The sequence below is a fragment of the Lepus europaeus genome, chromosome 19 (assembly GCF_033115175.1).
Source record: "Lepus europaeus isolate LE1 chromosome 19, mLepTim1.pri, whole genome shotgun sequence".
Taxonomy (NCBI): Eukaryota; Metazoa; Chordata; class Mammalia; order Lagomorpha; family Leporidae; genus Lepus; species Lepus europaeus.
Genome location: NC_084845.1, coordinates 44,222,360 through 44,250,079, shown reverse-complemented (window position 1 = coordinate 44,250,079; position 27,720 = coordinate 44,222,360). Strand labels below are relative to the sequence as shown.

The 27,720-nt window shown below is 51.4% G+C and overlaps 1 protein-coding gene across 1 annotated transcript in view; it reads right to left on the bottom strand.

Moving 5' to 3' along the window:
• Window positions 1–26,718, bottom strand: part of NLRC5 (NLR family CARD domain containing 5) — an 81,268-nt gene extending 54,550 nt beyond the window's left edge. Inside the window, exon 1 of the mRNA XM_062176900.1 lies at window positions 26,614–26,718. The gene's annotated coding sequence lies outside the window, so the exon portion shown is untranslated. The remainder of the gene's footprint in view (window positions 1–26,613) is intronic.
• Between the last annotated feature and the right edge of the window lie 1,002 nt (window positions 26,719–27,720).

Here is a 27,720-nt window from a genome sequence, read left to right as displayed (position 1 = left end):
ATTTGAAACGTAATGAATCAGTTTTATAAAGTAATTAAATTAAAAATTTCTACATGAAAATTAAAAACAACTGCATAGTCTCTCATGCCCATACAGAATGGCTATCATGGAAGAGGCAGACAGGTGTGGAGGACGTGGCTGGGGTGGGGGGAATTTAGATGGCACAGGCAGTTGAGACAACGGCTTGGCAGTTCCCCAAAATGTTAACCATGCAGCCTCCATAAAATTCAGCAATTCCATGTCTAGGTCTACACCCAAGAAAAAGGAAAATACATTTCCACACAACAGTTTGTGACTGTTCAGACCAGTAGGGTCATATTAGTTGAAAAGAGACCAACCCACGTGCCAAATAGGTCATGAACAGGTGAACAAAGCAGGGAATATCGGTGCATTGGGAGATTATTCAACAGCACAAAAGAACCAAGTGTACGCCACACGCGGAGAGTGGCCACAAGACCTATCTCTATGAGATGCCAGGAAAAGCCGGCAGCAAGATTAGTGGTTGCCTGGATCCGGCGGCAGCGTCAGAATTATTCTAAATGGGGGGGAGAAACTCTAGGGCTGTGATGAAAATAGCCCAAGACTGAATTGGGAAGGTTGTAATGTACGAGACATCATCGAACTGTACACTTACATCGGTGGGTTTTATGACACATACATTACACCTCAACAGTTATTAAAAGTACTGCAGGGGCCTGCGCTGTGGCACAGCGGGTTAACTCCCTGGCCTGAAGCACCGGTATCCCATGTGGGCACCGGTTTGAGACCTGGCTGCTCCACTTCCGATCCAGCTCTCTGCTATGGCCTGGGAAAGCAGTAGAAGATGGCCCAAGTCCTTGGGCCCCTGCACCCACGTGGGAGACCTGGAAGAAGCTCCTGGCTCCTGGCTTCTGGCTTCAGATCAGTGTAGCTCCGGCCGTTGCAGCAAATTAGGAAGTGAACCATCAGACGGAAGACCTCTCTCTCTCTCTCTCTCTCTCTCTCTGCCTCTCCTCTCTCTATGTAACTCTGACTTTCAAATAAAAATACATAAATCTTAAAAAAAAGTACTGCAATATAAAGTAATATATTACACTAAAATATTCGTGATCACTATTGATGTTTATCCACGTAGAAAAAACAGCAATGAACAAAATGAAAGTGACAAAGCTGGGAAAAGTGTACCATGTATGATAATAGACTAGCTTTCTTAGTCTTTCTTACAATGACTCTAACGGATCTACCGTGGAAAAAAATAACCGCATTGAAAATATAGTAAAGGACCTGAGGTGATGGCAGGTAAGGGGCAAATCTATTTGTTTTGTATTGTTTTAGATTTATTTTATTTATTTGAAAGGCAGTGTGGCACAGGAGAGAGAGAGAGAGAGAGAGATTTTCCATCCTCTGGCTCACTCCCCAACACAGTGGTTAAGACTGGACCAGACAGAAGCCAGGTGCCTGGAATTCCATCCGATCTCCCATATAGGTGGCAGGGGACCAAGTGCTTGAGCCATTTTCTGCATTTTCGCGCTGCTGTTCTGATATGGGATGCTGGTGTCACAGGCAGCGGCTTAACCTGCTACGCCATAATGCTGGTCCTTGGTTAAATTTATGAATACTCAGTCCTCCCTTGGTGGAGGGGGATTGCTTCCAGGACTCCCGAGTCCCTTATATAAAAGGGAAGATTATATGCAAATGGCCTATGCACATCCTCTCATACACTTCAATCATCTTTAGGTCACTTTTAATACTCAGTATTTTCAATATGTTAAATGTTATGTAAATAGTTGGTCCACTGTATTGAGGGGATAATGACAAGAAAAAAAGTCTGTATATGTTCAGCACAGATGCAACTTTAAAAAATATTTTTGATCTGCGGTGTGAATCCAGGACCAGGAACCAACTGTATGCAGAGGGCCAACTGTATGCTTAAAACCACTCCAAATGGGGGCAGTGCTGGTAGCAACAGCCTGTGTCAGAGCACTGGTTCAAGCCTTGGCTGCACCGCTTCTGATCCACCTCCCTGCTAATGTGCCCGGGAAAGCAGTAGTAGATGGCCCAAGTCCTTGGGCCCCTGCACCCACGTGAGAGACCCGGAGGAAGCTCCTGGCTCCTGGCTTCAGATAGGCTCAGCTCTGGCCGTTGCAGCCAACTGGGAAGGGAACCAGCAAATGTGCCTGGGGAAGCAGTGGAGGATGGCCCAAGTCCTTGGGCCCCTGCACCTGTGTGGGAGACCTGGAAGAAGCTCCTGTCTCCTGGCTTTGGATTGGCTCAGCTCTGGCCATTGCGGCCATTTGAGGAGTGAACCAGCAGATGGAAGACCTCTCTCTCTCTCTCTCTCTCTCTCTCTCTCTCTCCCTCTAGCTCTGCCTCTCAAATAAAAAAAAAAAAATAAATCTTTAAAGAAAAATGCTTCTTCCTGTCACCAAAGACCCAAAGAGCAGACAACACTTGGGATAGTGAGATGTCAAGAAACAAGTCTTTCTCTCCTGTGCTGGAAGAATAAACATTGGCTCTAATCCCGTTGGCAGGTGTAGCAGGCAGCCCTGGGGCCCGACCCAGACCCCCTCAGACCTCTGCTGAGTGCGCCCGGCTCACCAACCCCCCAGCATGTGGCCCCTCTGCCAGGGAGCTGCCTCCAGTCTCCTGATTCAGCCTCCTGGCCAGGAATGCCCACCCACCCCCCCCGGCCCCCCCCACCCCCCCCACCCCACCCCCCGCTTAGCCAATGCGCTGAGAGTTGGTGTACAAACACCTCAGCTCCCTCCCTTCTCAGGGGAGGTGAGTGCAGGTCTGGCTCCCAGGGTCCCCCTGCAGGATGAAGCTCCAAGCACTAACTTGCTTGGCAAGTTTGGGTGCCTCGCCTTTCACGTCTCAATTCTCCACTTCCCTACTGGGGTTCCCTTGGCTCACCTCCCTGAGAGGCGATCCATTGTGTGTGTCTCGGGGTTTGCTTATGGAGGAATCCAATCCAGGACAGAGGAAATCCTGTGCTATCTAAAGAACCACGGTGCACGTGTCCTTCTGCCTAGCAGTTGTTGACCTGGCACGGCGAGATCCCCTTTATATGTGGCAAAGAAGTACGACATTAGTAGCTCTCACTTACTCAGAGGTCTAGGACAGGCAGGTTTTCCTTTAAAATTCTTGGCACAGACCTGGCGCAAGGCAAGAAGTCTCTAAGTGTTAGATTTCATGAGCGCTTCCCTCAGGGGCACTGAGCCAAAGGCTCTCCTGTGTCATCTCATTTCCTCTTTGCAGTAAAACCTTCAAGGTGAGTCCCTACAGTATCTCTGCTTAACAGGTGAGAAAACTGGGGCTAAGTCACTCGCCCAAGGCCCCCGGGATTCCAATCTAGGTAGTCGGAATTCTTGCAGACAACCACAAGAATACTAACTACAATCTATAGGGGCAAAAGACAGGAAAGAAGGCAAATAGGAAACAAGCTATGATATACATATAGAAAGTAGCCACTCAAAAGAAAGACAGTCAGGACACAAAGCACTCCACAGTATACTATTAAACAAGCTTGAATTTTAAAAAGCTGTGGCCTGGGGCCGGCCCTGTGGCATGGAGGGTTAGGACTCAACCTGCAGTGCCAGCATCCCATATGGGCACCGATTCGAGTCCTGGCCGCTTCACTTCTGATCCAGCCCCTTGCTAGTGCACCTGGGGAAGCAGCAGAGGATGGCCCGGGTGTTTGGGCCCCTGTGTTCATGTGGGAGACCTGAGGGAGGCTCCTGGCTCTGGCCTGGCCCAGTTCTGGCTGTTGCGGCCATTGAGGGAATGAGCTGGTGGATGGAAGACCTCTCTCTGTCTCTCCTTCTTTCTAAGTATCTCTGCCTTTCAAATAAACAAACAAACAAATATTTAAAAATAAAAAGCTGTGGTAGGGCTGGCGCTGTGGTGCAGAGGGTTAAAGCCCTGGCCTGCAGTGCCAGCATCCCATATGGGTGCTGGTTGAAGTCCTGGCTGCTCCACTTCCAATCCAGCTCTCTGCTATGGCCTGGGAGAACAGTGGAGGATGGCCCAACTGCTTGAGCCCCTGCACCTGTGTGAGAGACTCAGCGGAAGCCCCAGTTGTTTCGGTCACTGGGGGACTGAACCAGCGGATAGGAGACCTCTCTCTCTCTCTCTCTCTCTCTGCCTCTGTCTCTCTGTAACTCTGCATTTCAAATAAATAAATAAATCTTAAGAAAAAAAACAAGCTGTGGCATGTGTGTGTTTTCAGCACAAGCGTACACTTGCACACACAGAGGCCAACTCTGGAAGGCTACGCAAGAAACCCCGGACAGGCTTCCGTCTGGGGACACGGGGACAAGAGCGTTTACCTTGTGTTTTTTTTTTTTTTTTTTTTTTGTGGGGGGGGGCACTTTGCACCATTCAAGCTCTTTAACCTGTGGATTTTGAATCAAAAAATAATCACATTAAAAACTAGAACAGGGGCCAGCGCTGTGTTGCACTACGTTAATCTTCCACCTGTGGTGCCGGATCCCATATAGGCTCTGGTTCGAGTCCGGCTACTCCACTTCCAATCCAGCTCTCTTTCATGGCCTGGGAAAGCAGCAGAAGATGGCCCAAGTCCTTGGGCCCCTATACCATGTGGGAGACCTGGAAGAAGCTCCTGGCTCCTGGCTTCTGGCTCCGGATCGGCTCAGTTCCGGCCATTGTGGCCATTTGGGGGAGTGAACCAGCTAATGGAAGACCTCTCTCTCTCCGTCTCTCCTTCTCACTGTAACTCTACCTCTCAAATAAATAAATAAGATCTTTAAAAATATTTTAAAAACTAGAACAGACATTTCCTCAATGCCCATGAAAGAGAAACACACTATGAGTAAGCATAGGAAATAATTGCTAATGACTCACAAAAAATGGAAGTCCCCTAAATAATGTGAAACAATAAAACAGAAACAGAAACAGGAAGGCAGTAGATGAAGATGCATGGCTTCCCAGGTGCCACAGAGGCTGAATATCAACCTTCAACAATCAATTCTACCTATGGGGAAATATTTTATTCTACTTACGACTTAAACATTTGTATGTGGTTTTCAAATGATTTTATTACTATTTAAACCTGGTCTATTTATCATTTACTTGAAGAGCAGAGAGAGACAAAGACAGACAGAGAGATCTTGCATCTGCTGGTTTATTCCCCAAATGCCTGCTACAGCCAGGGCTGGGCTAGGCTGAAGCCAGGAGTCTAGAATTCAATCTGGGTCTCCCATTGGGGTGGCAAGGACCCAAATCCTGGAGCCATCACCTACTGGGTGCTCATTACTATGAAGTGGAGCCAGGACAGGAACCCAGGTACCCCAGTGTGGGGTGTGAGTGTCCCGTGTGGTGTCAGTCTCACCTGCCGTGCCAAACACCTGCTCGCTTGGTCTCTTGTTTTTTTTTTTTTTTTCCAAAAATCAAACTTGATAACTTTAAGATTTTCCTCATTGTGTAGGTTTTTTTCCAAATATTTTCATTAACTTTTGGGAATTTACACACATATATATATATAATTTTTAAGACTTATTTGAAAGTCTGAGAGAGAGAGAGAGATTCCATCTGCTGGCTCACTATCCAAATGATTGCAACAACTGGGGCTGGCCAGGCCGAAGCCAGGATCCAGGAACTCTATCCTGGTCTTTATGAGGGTGCAGGGTTCCAAGCACTGGGGCCGTCCTCCACTGCCTTCCCAGGTGCATTAGCAGGGAGCTGCATCGGAAGTGGAACAGCCAGGGATGCCAGCATCGCAGGCAGAGGCTTAACCTGTTACAACACAATGCTGGCCCTGGTTCTGTTTTTTTTTTTTTTTAAATTAAAGGGAAGTTTGATTTCTTTAAAAAAATTATTTAGTTATTTTTCTTTGAAAGAGAGAGAGAGACAGAAATAGAGACAGATCTCTCATTTGCTGGTTCACTCCTCAAATGCCTGAAACAGCAGAAGCCAGGAGCCTGGAACTCAGTCCAGATCTCCGACCTCCGTGACCGGGGCTCCACTACTCGAGCCGGCACTGGCCACCTCCCAGGCTGCTCATTAGCAAAAATCTGGAACTGGAGGCACAGGCAGGACAGGAGCCCAGTCGCTTGTTGCCGGGTGCAGGTGTCCCGGGCAGCACTCCCCCTGCTGAGTCAACACCTGAGCTCAACTGTTGTCCCTTAACCAGCTCAGGCCATTTCCAGCCTTTTTATTTTGAAAAGCAAAAACCAAAACAAAGCAAAAGCCAAAACACCATCTTGGGCCAATTCATATTACTAATTAGGTTAATTTTAATCTGGACCGGAGCCATGTAATAGAGGGTTAAGTTGTCCTTTCTAACCTTTGTTGTTATTTGCTTTGTTTTCCTGCATGCAGAATAAGTTTTATGTAATTCATGCTTTGGGGGATATGAAATGTTCCTTTTGTGCCTGGCTTATGACAAATTTTATAATATTCCATAAACACTTCAGAAGAGTGATTTGTGAATAAAAATGGATTTCTATCTCACATATCATACCAAAATAAAGTCTAGATGGGGCCAAAATTTAAATGAAAAAAATTTTTAAATTTAAAAAACTTAAAATAAAAAAATAAAAACCAAAATACTAGAAAACGATAGGTTCAATTTATGACAATTCATGAAGCTGTACATTAATTACTGGTATATTTTTCTGTGTGCCATTTCACAACAAAAAAGCTTTAAAAAATTTAAGCACAAGAACAAGACATAGGGAAAATTATTAAAAAATAATTTTGGAGTAGAAAGGACCTTGCTAAAAATGACCCAAATTTCAGAAATCATAGAAGAAAAACTGTCTGAAATTGATCAGATATTGTTAAAATTTTTGTATTGCCAAAGAATATCACAAATAAGGCCAAGAGACAAATGAGAAATTGGACAAATATCTGCAAATTAGATCACAAAGTTATAAAAGAGTTTTGAGTATATCGAGTTAATACAAATCAATAATAAAAAGACCAAGGACCTGAAAAGAAGGTAGGCAAAGAACATTTTATGAAAAAGGAAATACTGGTGGCTCTTAAATATAAGGAAAGCTTTACAACATCACACAAAATGAAATAAATATGCATTCAGACTAAAAACGAGATAGTGGGGGCCGGCTCCATGGCGCAGTAGATTAATCCTCCGACTGCAGCGCCAGCATCCCATGTGGGCGCCGGTTCTAGTCCTGGCTGCCCCTCTTCCAATCTAGCTCTCTGCTATAGCCTGGGAAAGCAGTAGAAGATGGCCCAAGTCCTTGGGCCGCTGCACCCGCATGGGAGACTGGGAAGAAGCTCCTGGTTCCTGGCTTCCGATCAGCACAGCTCTAGCTACTACAGCCATCTGGGGAGTGAACCAACAGAAGGAAGACCTCTCTCTCTGTCTATCCCTCTCAACTGTCTCTATCTCTCAAATAAATAAAGAAAATATTTTTTAAAAAATAAGATAGTACTTTCTAGCTCTTACACTCACAAGGGTCTTACATAGTTGGCCAGGTTGCGAGTTAATAGGGACTTGGATGCATTGCTTGTGGGAACCAAACAGATCCAACTCTATCCACCATCATTTTAACCACTCCTAATTATTCCATACCCAGGTGTCTAACCTACAGCTTATCTGGTAATGTGTGAAGTGACTGATGTCCAGGGGTACTTAATGTGGCCTCGTTTGTAATAACAAAAGGTTGGAAAAGATCTAGATGCCCATCAAAGAGAACACCTCCCGGTGCATTCACACAGTGGACTCCTATGATGTCATTCGAAAGAAAGAAGTAGGGGCTAGTGCTGTGACTCCAGCGGGTTAAGCCACTGCTTGCAACTCAGGCATCCCAAATCAGAGTGCTGGTTCAAATCCCAGCTGCTCCACTTCCAATCCAGCTTCCTGTGAATGGGTCTGAGAAGGCAGTGGGTTATGTTAGGTTAAGCTTAGGTGCTTGGGTCCCTGCCAAGGGGACCTTGGGTCCCTGTAGAAGATTTGGATGGAATTCCTGGCTCCTGGACTTGGCGTGGTCCAGACCAGGCTCTTGCAGCAAATTGGGGAGTGAACCAGTGGGTGGTTCTCACTCTAACTCTGCTTTTCAAAATAACTAAATCAATCTTTTTAAACGAAAGAAACTCTATGGAATGATATGGAACGGTATCTAAGATACAATAGGTTTTTTTTTTTTTTAAGATTTATCTATTTATTTATTTATTTTGACAGGCAGAGTGGACAGTGAGAGAGAGAGAGAAAGGTCTTCCTTTTTGCCATTGGTTCACCCTCCAATGGCCGCCGCGGTAGGTGCGCTGCGGCCGGCGCACCGCGCCGATCCAATGGCAGGAGCCAGGTGCTTCTCCTGGTCTCCCATGGGGTGCAGGGCCCAAGCACTTGGGCCATCCTCCACTGCACTCCCTGGCCACAGCAGAGAACTGGCCTGGAAGAGGGGCAACCGGGACAGGATCGGTGCCCCGACCGGGACTAGAACCCGGTGTGCCGGCGCCGCAAGGCGGAGGATTAGCCTAGTGAGCCACGGCACCGGCTTTATCTATTTATTTAAAAGGCAGAATTACAGAGGCAGAGGCAAAGAGAGAGAAATCTTCCATGTGCTGGGTCACTCCCCAAATGGCCACAGTGGCCAGAGCTGGGCCAATCCAAAGACAAGATCCAGGAGTTTCTTCTGGGTCTCCCATGCGGGTGCAGGAGCCCAAGCACTTGAGTCATCTTCCACTGCTTTCCCAGGCCATAGCAGAGAGCTGAATTTGAAGTGGGGCAGCCAGGACATATGGGATGCCAGCACTGCAAGTGGTGGCTTTACCCAGTACTCCACTACAATAAGTTTTTATTTATTTATTTATTTATTTATTTATCTATTTATTTATTTGACAGATAGAGTTAGTGAGAGAGAGAGAGAGAGAGAGAGAGACAGAGAGAAAGGTCTTCCTTCCATTGGTTCACCCCCAAAATGGCTGCATGGCCGGCACTGTGCCGATCCGAAGCCAGGAGCCAGGTGCTTCGTCCTGGTCTCCCATGCGAGTGCAGGAGCCCAAGCACTTGGGCCATCCTCCACTGCCTTCCCGGGCCACAGCAGAGAGCTGGACTGGAAGAGGAGCAACCGGGACTAGAACAGGCGCCCATATGAGATGCCGGCGCCTCAGGCGGAGGATTAACCAAGTGAGCCACAGCACTGGCTCTACAATAAGTTTTTAAAAAGAGCAAAGGGCAAAATAGTGTATGGGACATGCTACATTTGTGGAAAGAAAGATCAAAACGTGTATGGAGGTTTTCTGAAGACATAGAAAAGCAATTGTCCGAGGGTGGGGCGGGATTTTAGGACTTTATATCAAGTGTATGTGTCATCAAAATCCATCTTTTAAAAAAAATTTATTTATTTGAGAAGTAGAGTTACAGACAGTGAGAGGAAGAGACAGAGAGAGAGGTCTTCCTTCTGTTGGCTCACTCCCCAAATGGCCGCAACAGCAGGCACTGCGCTGATCTGGAGCCGGGAGCCAGGAGCCGGGAGCCGGGAACCAGGAGCTTCCTCCCAGTCTCCCACATGGGTGCAGGAGCCCAAGGACTTGGGCCATCTTCCACTAATTTCCCAGGCCACAGCAGAGAGCTGGATCAGAAGAGGAGCAGCCGGGACTAGAACCGGCGCCCTTATGGGATGCTGGTGCCACAGGTGAGGGATTAACCCACTGTGCCACGGCACCAGCCCCCTCAAAATTCATCTTTAAAAGTTGACTATGAGGGGCCAGCATTGTAGCGTAGCCAGTTAAGCAGCCGCCTGCAGCTCTGGCAGCCCGGCTGGAGTTCTCTGGCTGCTCTCCTTCTGATCCAGCTCCCTGCTAATGCATCCGGGAAGGCAGCGGAAGATGGCCCTAGTCCTCGGGCCCCTGCACCCACATGGGGGCCCTGGAAGAAGTTCCTGGCTCTGTGGCCATTTGGGGAGTGAACCAGAGGATGGTTTTCTCTGTCTCTCCCTCCTTCTCTCTGTAACTCTGCCTTTCAAATAAAAAAAAAATTTTTTTTGCGTAAGTTGGCTCTTCAACAAGTTCCTAGAAACTGTGTGTGATGAAAAAACTGAGCCTGGTTTCAAAGTCTTTTTGCACCCAAAGAACTTTCATTTCTGTTTTTTTTTTTCTTCTTCCTTTTCAAACCCTCATACATCTACTAGCTCAGTTATATGGGCTGTCAATGTAAATTTCCTATTTATTTGTTCCGGGGGTATCCATCAAAGAGTGATGGTCTCAGGTACGGGGCTTCCATCTGCTTCTCCACGAAGGATGGGCAGGCTGGGATGCATGGGAGCCTCAGGCTCACCTTGGCCTGTTCCCAGATGCACACAGTTCAGAGAGCAAGGGAGAGCAGCTGCTGCTACCGTACCAAGCGCGCTCTCTCCCTCACGTCTGCACCGCAGCACGAGCGCCCAGTGGACTTGAGTCTGAGACGTCACCTCCCAGGGTGCCCCCCCCCCCCCCACCGGAGCCCCTGTGACAGTGAAATCAAGCCCAGGGCTCCGAGGAAGGCAAACACCCAGGGACTCCACCTGGAAGGGGGAATGGATCCATGCAGGGGGCGTCGCAGTCCTGTGCTCTTGCTGCCCCTGGTCCAGATAGCGAGAGGGCGCAGTGGAGGCCTGGGGGCGGGGGACACTCTGATTTGAGGGACCTGTGAGGGAGGCTCAGCCCACCCTGCTGGCTCTGGCTTCCTCCAGATGGCCTCTTCCCACTGAGGTCACTGCTGCGTTCTTGGGGTTTTTCCCCCTCTGGGCAGTTCTGCTGTTGCAGAGGTGAGAAAGGGGAGCAGGGAAATCGAACCCAGTCCCCACTGCGGCCCCCAACCTTTGGCCCTGCCGTCCCCTTTGCTGGGAGAGCCATCCCGCTGCTAGCCCACACGCACCCATGCACGCGTGCACCCACAAGTGCACAAAAGCACCTCCCACAGCCAGAGCTCTTTCTCCATCTCAGCTCTGCTGTGGCCTCATTTCTGTTGCAACCTCCAGGCGAGAGCCACAGGGGGCCACTGTGGTCTATACAAAGGATGAGCACACTGCTTCCTGGCCCTCCTGGCTGCTTCCTGCACTTGCTCAGCTGCCCTTGAGACACTGCTCCTGGCTGCCTCGCCCTTCTCTTTCCCCATCCCTGCTTTGCACACGCTGCTCGCTGCTCGCTCTGCCTCGCACCTCTCCCCCTTCCCCCACCTTGCAAACTTCCTTCTGCACCCGGCTCAATTTGCAGTGCCCGCTGCCTCCCCACACTGAGCGCTGCCCCTCCCTGAGCTCTCTCTCCTTGCTGCTCTGTGTCAATTCCCCTGGTCCCCACAGGGCTGGAGACCCCTCGAGTCAGGGACTCCCCCAGGTGTTACAGCCAGCCCCCTCTCTCGGGACAGCCCCCTTCCCAGGGCACTCCCACTAGGCCTGCCTCGCAAACACCATAACTGGGTTAAGTTTCCACACTCATTTGCTTATGACTCTGGGGTTTAAATGCCTATCTGATCTGAGGGGCCGGTGCTGTGGCGTAGTGGGTAAAGCTGCTGGCTGTGATGCCAGCTTCCCATATGGGTGCCGGTTCGAGTCCAAGCTGCTCCACTTCCAATCCAACTCTTTGCTAATCTGCTTGGGAAAGCAGCAGAAGATGGCCCAAGTATTTGGGCCCCTGCACCCATGTGGGAGACCCAGATGAAAGCTCCTGGCCTAGTGCTGGTCATTGTGGCCATCTAGGGAGTGAATCAATAGATGGAAGATTTCTCTCTCTCTCTCTCTGTCTCTGACTTTCAAAATAAACAATACGTCTTTAAAATATATTTATCTGATTTCTGGGGGATTCTTTCATGCAGTAAATTGATACCTAAAACTACCATCCCAATGGGGGAATGTTCCAGGCCAGAGTCCCAGAAGGACCCTCACTGAGCAGGTGAGAAGAACAGGATGAGCTGTTGGAAGAAATCATCCACAGTGCGGCTTCAGGAGAAGCCTGGCTGCAGCCTGAACTTGGAGTCGAGCGACGTGCCTGGATTGTCATGCCAGGAGGCCAGGGCCCAGGGCTGCTGGCTCCACATCAGCTCCACATTGGCCAGGGGCTGGGGCCGGGCACCGCTGAGTGGGGCAATGCCCGTGGACCAAGGGCATCCTCTGGACAAGGGTGCAGGGGTTTGTGGCTGCCACATTGGGCATGGTAACACCACCTAGCGAGGTGGCTGCGAGACAGGTATAGGGCGCCCTGGGCATGGTCCCCAGCACTCGAGTCCTCGTCAGTTGGTATCACCATGAGCACTGGGCTGCTGTCCTCGCCATGACCCCAGCCAGGGCCCAGGTGCGAGGAAGGAAGTGGGGGCAGTGTGTGGGGCGGTATGGGAGTCACACCCTCCTGGCTGCTCCCCCATTCATCTCTCCCCCTTCCTGGCTCTCCAGGCTTGGGTTAAGAGGAAGGGCATGGGGCCGGCGCTGTGGCTCACTTGGTTAATCCTCTGCCTGCAGCGCCAGCATCCCGTATGGGCCCCGGGTTCTAGTCCCAGTCAGGGTGCCGGTCTGTCCCGGTTGCCCCTCTTCCAGTCCAGCTCTGCTGTGGCCCGGGAAGGCAGTGGAGGATGGTCCAAGTGCTTGGGCCCCGTACTTGCATGGGAGACCAGGAGGAAGCACCTGGCTCCTGGCTTCAGGTCGGCACAGCGCGCTGGCCGTAGCGGCCATTTGGGGGGTGAACCAACAGAAGAAAGACCTTTCTCTCTATCTCTCTCTCTCTCTCACTAACACTGCCTGCCAAAATAAAAATTAAAAAAAAAAAAAAGAGGAAGGGCATGCGGCCATGGCAGAGGAGAACCTGGACCAGCTGCTGCACCTGCTTCCCGAGGCTGTGTGGGAAGATCAGGCTGGGAGGACAGAGGACAGAAGAGGGAGACAGGACAAGATAGAACAGCCGCCAACGCCAACCTCAGGATCTGAAATGACAGGTGCTCATGGGGCGAGAGGAGAGGTGTCCCCGATCCTGACAGCAACTACAGGTGTGGACACAGAACACCTCAAAGAGGAAGCAGGACTGGCTGCTCAGGTGGACAGGTCAGGGTTCCGGGAGCCTGGGTGCACCTGAGCCCACACAGGCATCTGGGCCTTTCGGAATCCAGAGAACCCAGGGCCCTGCCTTCCCGAGAGGTGGCTGGTGACACCAGGGAGCCCATTTACTTGGTTTTGTTTGTTCATTTATATATGAAGCAGTGATAAAGAAGAGAGCGCCCAACAGCTAGTTTACCCCCAAATGCCCAGAACAGCTAAAAACTGGCCAAGCTAAAGCCAGGAGCCAGGTACTGCACCGGGTCTCCCACATGGCTGGCAGGGACCCAAATACTTGAGCCATCACCTGCTGCCTCCCAGGGTGCTCATCAGCAGGGAACTGGAAACCAGGAGCAGAGCCGGGGCTCCACCAACCCCAGGAGAAATGCCCACCCACACGGCACTTTCAAAGATGGGCAAAGTAGTGGGCCGTGCCGAGCTACAGTGAGTGAAAGCCCCAGCCTGTGGCGCCAGCATCCCACATCGGCGCTGGTTCGAGTCCTGGCCACTCCACTTCCGATCCAGCTCCCTGCTATGGCCTGGGAAAGCAGTAGAAGATGGCTCAAGTCCTTGGGCCCCTGCACCCACGTGGGAGACCCGGAAGAAAAGAAGCTTCTGCCTCTCTCTAGCTCTGCCTCTCGAATAAATAAGTAAATCTTATATATATTAAAAAAAAAAAAAAGATAAAAAGATGGGCGCTGAGGCCGGGAGAGGGGAGGTCTTGCTGGCAGAGTAAGAAGCAAAGGCAGGACCAGCGACCAGCCCTGACTCAGGGCTCCTTCTTGGGGGCAGTGCCCTCCCGCCACGGCCTGCAGGGGGCGCTCTCAGACATCAAAGTCACCTTCTCCTCACCACAGGTGTGCTTCCGTGGGAGGAGCCTCCCACTCCCACCCAAGGCCCCCCGGGGTTCCAGGCACGCCCTCCTCTTGCAGACCTTGGGAGACCTTGACGAAGAGCCTCCCAGCCGGCGAGTTCCTCAGGCCTCTGCCGCGATCACCCACGCCAGGGGCTCCCAAGTTGTCTGCAATTTCAGAGTTGGGGGAGGGGGATTTTGAGAAAACGCTAGCAGGGCAGGCTGTGCTGCCTTCCGGTTGCAGCCGACCTCCGGGAGAGGAACGGCACCGTTCCGGGAGCCCCCCCAGCTCCCACTGGACCCCTGCGCCAGGCGGCAGGTGACGCCAGCTCCCCTCCGCTCCTGTTCCCTTACACCTGGCTCCCTGCTCCACCCGCAAGCCAGGGCCCAGGGATTCCTGCCCTCTGAGAGGCCACCCAGCAGCCATGTCTACAAGGAGACCCCGAGGGCTTGTCCAGGGGCGGCCCCTCGGGCTCCTCTTCAGCAGTGTTCCTTGGCACCCCAGGCCGCAGCAGCTCAGCTGCCAGCTCCTCCCCCAAGGCCAAGGCTCAGCATGCCAGTGCCAAAATGAAAATAAAACCGAGGCTTGGAAATCCCCTCCTTGGCTCCAGCCCTGAGTATAGGGGGGAACTGTGCACTGGTTTGGGAGTAGAGGTGGGGACAGGAAAGGCTGAAAGAGAAAGGAGGCACCTGCGACCAGAGGTTCTGCTTTGTGGCTAGAAACCAGCTGCCCACCCCGCAGGGCAAGTCATCAGCGACTGCTAAGTCTCCCTCCCTCCCTCCACCCCCCTTTTATTGAAGATTTATTTGTTTGAAAGGCAGAGTGACTGAGGGAGGGAGGGAGGGAGGGTGGGAGGGGGAGGGAGAGAGAGAGAGAATCTTCATGCACTGAATCACTCCCCAATGCCCACAACCGCCAGGGCCTCCAGATCTCCATCCTGAGCTCCTGTTTGGGCGAGCTGCGGCTGCCTTCACGGGTGCATGAGCAGGAAGCTGGATCAGAAGTGGAGCAGCCAGGACTCCGCCGGTGACTCCCGCGTGGGATGCAGGCGTCCCAAGCACAGGCTTAATCTGCATCTACAACTGCATTTCCCAGCAACACGGCTGGAACACAGTGTTAGGGACTGAATGCTGTGTGCCCCCGAGTTCCCGTGCTGAAACCTGAGCCCTCATCGGGACCTGTTGGGAGATTAGCTCACGAGGGTGGAGCCCTGGTGAATGGCATTGATGCCTTGACAAGAAAGAGACCCTGTGGGGCAGGTGTTTGGTGCAGGGGTTAAGATGTTGCTTGAGAACATATGGTATTTGTCCCTTTGGGACTGGCTTATTCCTATTTAAGCTGGGTGGTAAAAATGCCATCTTCAGTGTTAAACTGACCATGGTAAGTGTTAAAGTGATCATATAGATAGAATTAAGTGTTTAAAAAGATCATATAAATGAGAACGAGTGTCTGATAATAATAGATAGAAATAAAAAGGAGAGAATATTCCAAAATGGGAAGCAGTGCACACAGCAGACTCATAGAATGACAATTGCTTTAAATAGCACTCTGACCTTAGTACAGCCCTTAAGGCATTCAGATCTGGCTGAAAAGCCCATGAGAGCATTTCAGGCATGGAAAGCCAAGACAGTGTGGCAAATAAAAAAAATGTTCTACATGAAGAATCTCTGTGAGTGAGACCCCAGTGGAAAGAAGGGGCCATCAAAGAAGAAGGTACTTTTCTCTTAAGGGAAGAGAGAACTTCCACTTTGCCTATGGCCTTGTCCAAATACTGACAAAGAGTGTGGACTCAAAAGGCTTCCATAGCCTGGGCAACTAATAGCAAGACTCTCAGGTGATCACTGACGCCATACATAAGAGTTTTAATTGTTAAATTAACAGCAGGAGTCACTGTGCACTAACTCCCCATGCAGGACCTCTGTCCTCAATGAGTCGTACTATGAGATTCAACTGTAAAACTTGCTCTCAAACAGTTTTTTATATTTGTGTGTGTGTGTATACAAATAGTTGAAATCTTTGCCTAGTATAGAGTTGATCTTCTGTGTATAAAGTTAATTGAAAATGAATCTTAATGGAGAATGGGACTGGGAATGGGAGAGGGAGGAGGAGGTGGGGTGGGAGTGGGGGTGGAATGGCAGGTATGGTGGGAATAATCACTGTATTCCTAAAGATGTACTCATTAAATTTATACTTATTAATTAGAAGGTTTCTAAAAAAAAAAAAAAGCTGCTAGGGGGCTGGCGCTGTGGCATAGCAGGTAAAGCCACCACCTGCAGCACCGGCATCCCATATGGTCACCGGTTCGAGTCCCAGCTGCTCCACTTCTAATCCAGCTCTCTGCTATGGCCTGGGAAAGCAGTGGAAGATGGTCCACATCCTTGGGCCCCTGACCCATGTGGGAAACCCGGAAGAAGCTCCTGGCTCCTGACTTCAGATTGGCGCAGCTCTGGCCGTTGCGGCCATTTGAGGAGTGAACCAGCAGATGGAAGACCTCTCTCTCTCTCTCTCTCTCTTTCTGCCTCTGCCTCTCTCTAGCTCTTTCAAGTAAATAAATCTAAATAAATAAATAAATACTGCTTGAGACTTGGATTGAGTTCCCAGCTCCCATAATGGGCACCTGGGGGAGTCAACCACTGAAGGGGAGCTTGCTCTCTCTCTGTCACTCTCTATCTCACTCTTTCTCGTATGTCTCTGCCTCTCAAATAAATAAATAAATAAACACATTTTTTTTTAAATGGACTCTTTGTTTTTGAAGTGAAACAAGACAGATGAGCCACTGGAAAGCCGGGCCCTTTGTGGCTGGACGCTGCATTCTGCTCGCAGGGTGACCTCTGAGCCACTCCCTCCCATCCTGGCCAACAGTGCCAGGCACACAGGACAGGTGCAGAAGCAGGGCCTGCAGGGTGGGGGCTGGAGCCTCACTTCTGCGCCCCCTGCCCCAGCTGACTTTCTGGGGGACACCAGGCAGGTCCCTGCCCTGTAGCAGGGTGAGTATTGTCTACCAGGCCCATCTTGTAGGGATCTGGGGAGTTGATAAGAGCCTGGGTTCAGATCCTGTGATAACAGTTAGTGCTGGGCAACCTTGGGCAAGTTCCTTAACCTCTCTGTGCCACAGTTCCTGCAACTGCGAATGGAGTGATGATTTTGCATCTGCCTCAGAGGGTCATTCTGAGAGCTGGAGACCTTCTTGGAGATGAAGTGCACAGAGCAATGAAGGGACACAGCCAGTCCACAGTCCATGCTGTTAACTCCTGCTGAGGTGCTCAGCATCCCACCTGCACATCCCCACCGGATGCTCAATGAGCCGTTCCAAGCAGATCTTCCCTTCTGCCACGCAGCGGAAGAAAAAGGCTCTGAGGTTCAGAAGCAAAATGTGGCTTAAAAACCTACGCCGGGAGCAGGCATTTAGCCCAGCAGTTAAGACACCTGTGTCTGGCTCCGCTCCTGACTCCGGCTTCCTGCTAGCACAGACCCTGGGTGACAGCTCAAGTACTTGGCTTCCTGCCTCCCGCATCGGAGAGCCGGATCGAGTTCCCAGATCCAGCAGATGGGCCTTTCTTTTCCGTCTCTGTCTCTCTGCCTCTCAAAACAAAACCAAAGCCGAGCCCACGCTGAATCCACATGAGGCTGTTTCCTAACTGAAACCCGCATTGCTGTCAACAAACAGCTTCGCTCAGAACTACATTCTCATTGCAATGGTTTCTTCTTTGTTTTTTCCACTTACAAATATAAGCTCTGCTCAATTGGAAAGTTCTAAGCATTTGAAAAATATGTAATAGTTTCTCCTCAATCTCACTTTTTAGGGATTAGTGTTTTAGAATCAGAACACTATTTCTTTAAAGTCTTTTTTTTTTTTAGATTTTTATTTATTTATTTGACAGGTAGAGTAACAGACAGTGAGAGAGACAGAGAGAAAGGTCTTCCTTCCATTGGTTCACTCCCCAAACGGCCACTACGGCCAGCGCTGCACTGATCAGAAGCCAGGAGCCAGGTGCTTCCTCCTGGTCTCCCATGTGGGTGCAGGGCCCAAGCACTTGGGCCATCCTCCACTGCCTTCCTGGGCCACAGCAAAGAGCTGGACTGGAAGAAGAGCAACCGGGACTAGAACCCAGCACCCTTATGGGATGCCGGTGCCACAGGTGGAGGATTAACTTAGTGTGCCATAGCACCAGCCCCTAAAGTCTTTTTTTAAAGGATTCATTTATTTATTTTAAAGAGATTTACAGAGAGAGAGAGAGAGAGAGGCAGATTTTGCATACTCTGGTTCACTCCCCCAAATGGCTGCAATACCCCAGGCTTGCCCAGGCTGAAGCCAGGAGCCTGGGACTCCATCCAGGTCTCCTATGTGGGTGGCACGGGCCCATGAACATGGGCCATCTTCTGTTGCTTTCCCCGGTGTATTAGCAGGAAGCTGGATTGGAAGAGGAGCAGCCGGGACTCATATGGGATGCTGGTGTTGCAGGTGGCAGCTTAACATGCCGTGCCACAATGGCAGGCCTTCCTTTTCTAGACTTTTACCTTTATTTTTTAAAGTATTGTTTACCACGCACTGAAAGTAACCTCTAAACAAAGCTCCAGGATCCCAGAAAACATGATACTGTTGCATCGTAGCTGGGAATCACTGCCGGCTGGAGGCTCCGACCCAAGACCTGGCCTCCCCTTGTTGCAAAGGAGATCAGGGAGCAGCGAGGTTTCACTGCGCAACACCTGACTCCACTAACTGAGGCCTTGACTAGTCAGGGAGGACTGGAGAGAACTGAAAAAGAGAAGAGCTTGCTGGCGTTATGACTCAAGTTAACGGAGTGACAAGCCCACACACCTCCAAGGATCACCCAGTTGACTCCTGCTTGGGGGTCTTTCTTTGGGAAAGTATTGACCTGCCCATTTCTTTTCTTCTTTTTTAGAATTTATTTGAAAGGTAGAATTACACAGAGAGAGAGAGAGAGAGAGAGATCTTCCATCCTCTTATTCACGCCCCCCAAATGCTACAATGGCCAGGGCTGTGCCTTGCAGAAGCCAGGAGCCAGGAGCTTCTTCTGGGTCTTCCAGGTGGGTGCAGGGGCCAGAGGTCTGGGCCATCTTCCACTGCTTCCCCAGGTGCACCAGCAGGGAGCTGGATCAGAAGTGGAGCAGCTGGCTCTTGAGCTAGAGCCTGCCTGGGGGGCGGCGTTGTGGGCGGTGGCTTTACCTGCTGCTTTTACCATGGCGCTGGCCCCTGAGCTGTGCATTTCAGTAAAGAGGATTCTGAAGCCCCGACTGCACAGGACGCCTTCAGCACCTCGGGGGGAAAACCACTGTAGACCCATGAGCAAACCCACGAGACCCACGAGAGAAAGCCAGCGGTTTCTCTCTGAAGCCTGGACAGCACCTGAGCCTCAGAGGCAGGGGTTCTGTGCAGCAGTTAAGGCATCGCCCGAGATGCCTGCAGCCCACCCTGGAGCGCCTGGGTTCAAGTCCCGGCTCTGCTTCTGACTCCAGTTCCCTGCTATGCACACCCTGAAGGCAGCAGGTGACGGGCTCAAGGACTTGGGTCCCTGCCATCCATGTGGGAGACCTGGATTAAGTTCTAGGCTCTTAGTTTTGGCTTGTTCCAGCCTCAGCTATGTCGGGGATCTGAGGAGTGAATTAGTAGCTAGGATATTTCTCTGTCCATCGGTCTCTCTCCCTTTCAAATAAATATATATAAAAGTAGGGGGTGGCACTGTGGTGTAGCGGGTAAAGCTGCTACCTGCAGTTCCGGCATCCCATATGGGCACCAGTTTGAGTCCTGGCTACTCCACTTCCAATCCAGCTCTCTGTTGTGGCCTGAGAAAGCAGTGGAGGATGGCCCAAGTCCTTGGGCCTCTGCACCTGCGTGGGAGACCCAGAAGAAGCTCCTGGCTTTGGATTGGCGCAGCTCCGGCCACTGTGGCCATCTGGGGAATGAACCAGCAGATGAAAGATCTCTCTCTCTCTCTGCCTCTTCCTCTCTGTAACTCTGCCTTTCAAATCAATCAATCACACACACACACACACACATATATATGCAAATATATTGGCCTCAGAGTATCAATTCCACAAGGGGTGGTGCTCCCTCCATTTCACCACTGGGGGCAAAGAGACCCACCAGGGCAAGGGACTTCTAGGGGGTTGGTCATGGTACAGGCTCCAACTTGTGCCCAGGTGTCCAGCTGGGAGGCAGCAGGTGATGGCTCAAGTAGTTGGGGCCCTGCCACCCATGTGGGAGACCTGGGTGGAGTTTCCAGTTCTTGGTTTCAGCTTCGCCCAGCCTCAGCTATTGCAGGCTGGGGGAGAAACCAACAGAGGGAATCCATCTCACTCCCTCCCTTTGATAAATAAAAATAAATAATATAAATAAATAAAATTTAAAATATTCTTAAAAATTCACTCCCAGGAAGCATTTCTGAGGACAAAAGCAAACTCTCAACAACCTTTCCTTCTCGCCTCCCCTCCCTTCCCCCTCCCTCTCCCCCTTCTTCTCCTCCTCTCTCTCTCTCTCTCTCTTTTGTTTTCTTGCCATGACCTCTGCCTTTTTCCTCCTCCTGCCGCCATCATGGTTCACAGCTCCTTGCCCCAGCTCCCTCAAGTCTTCTCTCCAATATCCCAAGCGCGCCTTATGACAAAGTCATGCCTGGCCTCTCCCCTGCCCCGGCCACCTTCCCTGCAGTGCAGCTGGTGGTGGCGCCACATCACACACGTGTGTTTCCGTGCTACACATCTGTCTCTGTGGCACTCAGCTCCACGGGGCGGGGGCTGTGTTCCCAGCCACAGCCCAGTGCCTCAAGCAGGCCATGGCGTGTTGTGGCAACTGTGCAGACTGGTGCCAGCAGGGCCCACCGTCGCAGGAGTGGAGCCTTGCTGGGACCCCCTTACACAGAGCGGCGGGCAGCCCTGGACCGACGATGCCCATCTACCGTCCTACCCCTAAGACGTTCTGGGAGTGCCCTCCCGGGGTGATGGGGCCCCACCGCCTTTTCCTCAGTTTCCCTTCCCTCTCCCCCCGCCGTGTTTTCTGGAGCAAATATAGCACTCGCCTCCCAATGCTGACCCGTCAAAGTGGTCTGTCCCCACCCGCACCCCAGGTCCTGATTCCTGCCGAGCACCCTGCACACAGGTTCCCACCATTGAAAAGGACAGTATCACCATATTCTGCATCTTGCAAAGAATTCGCGTCCTCACTAGGTAAAGTACTTTCACAGCTCCATAGGAAAAAGGTCAATCAACCAACGAAAAAGCAGACAAAGGACATGAACAGCTTATGGAAAAGGAGCTCAGGTGGCCCTCACATATTCGAAATGATGTCCAACCTCACCCACAGTCAGAGACGTGAGAAACGGACTGTATTATTCATCCCCAGATATGCAAATCTGGACCCGTGTAACAGCACCTGCGCTGGGGAGGGTGTGGCAGGCCTGCACTTTGCCATGCAGGCGCTGGGTGTGAACCCTACTTAAGAAGGGCCATTTACCAGGCGCATCCAAGTTCAAACTGCAGAGCCCTTCCGGCCTTGCAAACCCACTCCTGGGTGTTCAAGATTTACTCCTACCTAGAAAAGTGATGCCGGCCCCAGGACACTCCTCTGGCACATAGCAAGAGACAGGACACAGCACAGCGTGCAGCCAGGGACAGAGCAGGCACACCACCAAACACCACGCAGCCCTGCAGAGACTACGGCAGTTTTTCTGTTTTGCTATAGAAAGAGTTCCAAACTGTATTGAGAAAAAACAAACCAACCAGGATTGAGAATGCCACATATAATATACCAGCGACTTGAAAAGGTTCACGGAAAATGGAATAACAGATGTTTATTTTGGTGTCAAAAATTTCAAATTCATGCATAGTTTTTCGTAATACACGCTTTTCATGAACTTTTAAAAAACAAGATTTACTGGGGCCGGAGCTGTGGCATAGCGGGTAAAGCTGCCTCCTGCAGTGCCGGCATCCCATATGGGTGCCTGTTCGAGTCCTGGCTGCTCCACTTCCAATCCAGCTCTCTGCTGTGGTCTGGGAAAGATGGTCCAAGTGCTTGGGCCCCTGCACCCACATGCAAGACCCAGAAGAAGCTTCTGGCTCCTGACTTCAGATTGGCCCAGCTCTGGCCATTGTGGCCATCTGGGGAATGAACCAGCAGATGGAAGACCTCTCTCTCTCTCTCTCTCTCTCTCTCTCTCAGCCTCTCTAACTCTGCCTTTCAAATAAAATAAATAAGTCATTTTTTTAAAAAAATGCATCTATCATCATCAAATCAGTTGTAAAGCATTTTAAAAAAGATTTATTTGTTTATTTGAAAGGCGGACTAATGGAGGGAGAAAGAGAAAGAGAAATCTCCTACCTGCTGGTTCACTCCCCATATAGCTGGGACAGCTAGGGCTGGGCAAAGCCAGGAGACTGGAACTCCATGTAGGTCTCCCACGTGGGTGACAGTGGCCTAAGCACTTAGACCATATTCCAGTTACTTTCCCAGGTGCATTAGCAGGGAGCTGGATCAGAGCTAGAACAGCTGGGACTCAAAGTGGTGCTTATAGGGGACGCTGGCATCGCAAGTGGCAGCTTAACCCACTGCACCACAATGCCGGATGCCATGAACTTTTTTTTTTTTTAATTTGTAAGGAGAAGAGAGAGAGAGAACCCATCTATTGGTTCATTCCCCAAAAGGGCCGGGCCAGCCTGAAGCCAGGAACTGGGCACTCAGACCAGGTCTTCCATGTGGGTGGTAGGGACCCAACCACTTGAGCCATCACCTGCTGCCTTGCACGGTGTGTATTACCAGGAAGCTGGAATGAGGAGGCAGAGCCAGAATGGGTTGTGGGTGTCCCAAGTGGCGTTTTAAACACTGTACTAAACAGTCAACCCTTTCATGAAATTTTTTTTAAAAGATGGATTTTACTTACTTGAAAGGCAGAGTTCTAGAGAGAGAGAGGGAGGGCCCCCCATGAACTTTTTGAAGATCCCTCACATGCATGGCTTTCAAAAATATTTTTGCACCAAAATAAACTTACTCAGAAATTTTTTTTTGCATGCCCTCGTAGTGCCACGTGTGAGAAGGGAGAAATACACGCGTGTGTAAGTGTACACGCACATACCTGCAATGCCAAAGGCCACCTACGCTAGCTATGGAGGGAGACACAAGCATCTGATTGCACTGGTTGCCTCAACAGAGGGCCCCTGGGTGGCTCCTCAACTCACCACGGGGTTATGTTCCAATAAGTCCATCCTAAGCTGAAATGAACTTGATACACCTGACCTTATAACCATCGTGGGTCAGCAACACGGGACACTGTGGTGTGATTGTGGGGCTGACCCAGGGAATGTGGTTTCCTGTGCTGCCTCCTGGCGTTGTGGGAGGGCATCGTGCTCCAGATGGCTCGCCCAGGCAAAATCTCAAAGCTGTGAAGGTTTCTATGGACTGCAACTTGCTTTTGCACTGTTGAAAAGTCAAAGAATCCTAAGTCAAGCCATCATAAAGTCGGTTCTGCAATTCTGTATATTTTAAATATTTTTACTTTATGAATATATTAGCTACTAAACAGTAAATAGTGTTTTTTTTTTAAGATTTATTTATTATTTGAAAGCCATAGTTGCACAGAGAGAGAAGGAGAGGCTGAGAGACAAAGAGAGGGCTTCCAACCGCTAGCTCACTCCTCAAATGGCAGCAACGGCTGGAGCTGCGCCAATCTGAAGCCAGGAGCCAGGAGCTTCTTCCGGGTCTCCACGGCAGTGCAGGGGCCCAAGGGCTTGGTCTTCTTCTACTGCTTTCCCAGGCCATAGCAGAGAGCTGGATCAGAAGTGGAGTGGCCGGGTCTCAAACCCATGCCCATATGGGATGCGGGCGCTGCAGGTGGCGGCTTTACCCGCTACGCCACAGCGCCAGCCCCATCAGTAAACAGTTTTTCAAACATCACAGGATTTCACTTTCCTTTAACACATAATCCCACGTTATTTTGTTTAAAAGGTAGATTCCATTTTGGTGTTAACTTATGAGGCCATTAAAAAATAAGAACCCACACGTGGAGAAAACAGCTGGAAGTAAATGGAACTGTGGTGTGGGGTCTCGTGTGTGGACTCCGTGTCTCTTCCTGCTCCGCCAGTTCTCAGCGGCACCCCAGCCAGAAGCGCAGCTAAAAACCTTTGTGGAGAACACGCCGTGTCTGGAAATTTATCAGAAGACTCTGGTGCGGCTCACGGAGTGGAGATGGAGTTCCATTAAAGAGTCGGGCTTGAGGCCCCGGGGCTGTGGTGCATCGGGTTCAGCTGCCACTTGCATCACCGGCATCCTGTATGAGTGCTGGTTCGAGTCCCGGCTACTCCACTTCTGATCCAGCTCCTTGCTAATGCATCTGGGAAGCCAGCCGGAAGATGGCCCAAGTCTTTGTGTCCCTGCCACCCATGTGGGAGACCCAAATGGAGTTCTAGGCTCCTGGCTTTGGCCTGGCCTAGTCCTGGCCGTATCAGCCACATGGGGAGTGAATCAGCAGATGGAAGATCTCCCTGGGTCTACCACTCAGGCTTAAAGCAGGCAGGATGAAGGAGCGCCCTTGCAGCTTCCATGCCCTGGCCAGGCAGGGTGCGAGGATGACTGCAGAGCAGAAGCAGAGCCTGGGCCAGAGGCGACCAGGATCCTAAGCTCAGCCCTTCCACCCTCCAGATCCACAGGACACTTGAGAACGCCTCCCATGAAGAGCAGAACGAAGGCCATGGCAACTTCACCCAGCTCCCCAGGACCCAGGAAACCCACACTGCCCATGGGCTACGCAAGGATGATTATCTCACATAGAACCAGTGCTTGCCTGCCTCCCTGCCGGGTCCTCGGCAGGCCCCACACAGAGCCCGCCTGGGCCTCTTGCCGCAGGTGGTGGCCAGCAACCCTTGCGTTCCCGGCTCGTGGAGGCCTCGCTCCGATCTCTGCCGCTGCCCGCACGTGTATCTCACCTACCAGGCTGAGACACCGGTCATCCTGGGTTAGGAACCTGCCTGATCCAGGCACCTGAACTAGTTAGATCTGCAGCGACATTAGTTCCAAATAAGGTCACATTTGGAGGCACTGGAAGTTAGCACCTCAGCCTATCTTTCTTTGGGGTACAATTCAACCCATAGCAGAGGGGAAACATACCAGAGGGGAATTTTCCTTCGGGGAGAAGGGGCATTGTTGGGGTGCAAGGAGGTCGCGCCAGCTCTGCAGCCATCTCTATTTGTGTCTGCTCTGGGAATAAAGCTACGCAGACCATGAAACTCCACCAAAGAACTTTGCTCTCTGCTTGCCTGCCTTCATCATGAACACAACGCTTCTCACACTGTGCGGCCGCTGAAGATTGACCAAGCTCTGGGTGTACCCCATCTCATTCAATCCACGCATCACACTTTGAAGGCTGTCATCTCATGCCCATCTTACAGGTGAGAACTGAGCCTTCAAGAGAGGCCTTGGACGATCACCCAGCGAGGACAGCACCTCCCCGCCTGCCTGCCACACCGGGTGCGGCTGCTTCCGGAGCAAGGCAGCAGGCATCACCAGTGCCCCGTGGGGTGGCAGGTCGGTTGGCTTGAGGAAAGCACGCTGAATGGGGAGTGCAGAGAACCCCGATATCCACTTTACACGCCCCACCCTGGGGGTTGCTGTTCTGCCGGAGACCAAAGCTAGCAAAGCCCCTAAACTTTAACAAAGGAAACCTAAGAACCCCAGCGTATAAAATGGATGCCAACAGTGCCAACGGTGAGGTTTTCTCGAACCTTCTGGGATGGCCACCCCAGCAAACTCCAGGTCCAGCCTCAGTGAGAAAAGTAGTCAAAAACCACAGTGAGAAAAGTAGCCAAAAACCACATAGAAAACACAAAGTGCCAGGAACAAAACCACCCCCCCACACACACACATACACCGTGTATTCAACCTCTTACTTGTGAAGTTAAAATGTTCTTTAGAAATAGAGTTGATCCTAAGTAATTGCTGTGACCCTGTGGAAGCTATGCTAATGGTATTGTGGAGGAGGTTTGAAAGATTCATCTTTTAGTTCTGAAACATTTGGGCTGAGACACTGTAATGTTTGCCAGCTGTGCCTAAGTTACCAGGGTGAGGTTTGCAGGGCTGATGACGGCTAATGGTGGGATCCACCGGGCTTTGTATTAAACCCCGCGAGCTCATTGGTTCATTCTAGCTCTATTTCTTCTATTAAAAATATCCGGGGACCGATGCTGTGGCGCAGTAGGTTAATCCTCCGCCTGTGGCGCCGGCATTCCATATGGGCGCCGGTTCTAATCCTGGCTGCTCCTCTTCCAATCCAGCTCTCTGCTGCAGCCTGGGAAAGCAGTAGAAGATGGCCCAAGTCCTTGGGCCCCTGCACCCGTGTGAGAGACCCGGAAGAAGCACCTCGCTCCTTGTTTCAGATCTGCACAACTCCGGCCGTTGTGGCCATTTGAAGAGTGAACCAACAGACGGAAGACCTTTCTCTCTGCCTCTCCCTCTCACCGACTGTAACTCTACCTCTCAAATAAATAAATAAAATCTTTTTTAAAAAATCCGGTATTCAAACTATTTTTCGGTTAAAAAGTCTGACCTGCACTTAATGAACAGTGCAACTTATATAATTCTTTGAAAAGCAGTACGAAATTAAAAAGTGAGAAGAGAGAGAGAGAGGCTCCAGAAGGTGATGAAAGTGTCCCAAGTCCCGCACCTGGGCGACACCCTGACCTGCCGCCCTGTGGCTCCCACTCAGTTCATCCTCCAAAGCCCCCAGCGCCCCAGTGACCATACATCCGACGGTGCACCTGACAGCGTACAGGACGGACACCCACGGGACGCTCACCTGGCCACCGGCACCTCCTGCTCCACGGCCTCTCGGTGCGGAATTCGAATCCCTAGCCCTGCAGCCCCGCAGCCCCGCAGCCCCGCGGCGGCCGGCGACACCCACCGCGCTTCTAGCTTCCCTGCGCTCTGCGCGAAACTGAAAGCAGACGCTGAGAGCGCCGCCTGGGTAGTGCAGGGAGCCCGCGGCCGCTGCCGAGAAATCACGTGGATTCGGGGTGCCAAGCCGGGCGCTGGCTGCCTGGACCGCGGCCAGGTATGCCCGCCCGCAGCGGCGCCTTTGCCCTCGCGCGCTTTGCGAGGGGATCTAGGTGCCGACCCAGGGACAGCCCCAGGGACCTGCGGGGCACAGGTGGGCGGGCGGCCAGGGTTCTACAAGGGAACCCCGGGAGTTTCCCCTCTCTGCGCCTCCCTGGAGGAAAGGGGAGCTGCTGTCCCCGAGGGTGGGGTGGGACTCAGAACCCAGGGGGTCCTGGTTCCTAGCCTGGGCTAGGAGCACTACAGGAGGAAAGGAGGCAATGGGATAGCAACAGTCAGGCTTGTTCTCTGAGCTCCCTGCCGGCTGACTGGCGATAAATGCTCTGACACTCCCATCACCCTAATACACAGATGCTGGTATCGCCCCATTTTGCATATGAGCAACTGAGTCTCCGAGAGGCAAGAGGTGAAGGAGCGTGCCCGAGGCGAGCAGGGCATCCCACAGAGATGCGGGAGAGATGGACAGAAGGGCAGTGGGGAACATGGGTCTGGAGGAAGCCTTCACAGGCGTGCTGAAAGGCCCTGGGTCCAACTAACCCTTCAGTTTTGCTGCCCCTTTCCTGGCTTTTTGCCCTGGGCCTGGGCGTGGGAGCTCCGCTTGCTGTCCCGTGGTCAGCTCTGCGCTGGAAAGCCTGCCACCCATGCCCTGACAGCTGCACCTGGGAGCAGCTGCCACTCCCAGACCACTTCTGCCCCTCCCCACCAAGCCAGGAGTGTCTGTGGGTGTGGGTACAGGCAAGAGGTTGTTGCAAGGTTATGGTCAAGAGTACAGCCATTGTGGCTGGTGCTGTGGCGTAGCAGGTAAAACCACTGCCTGCAGTGCCAGCATCCCAGATGGGCAACCAGGTCA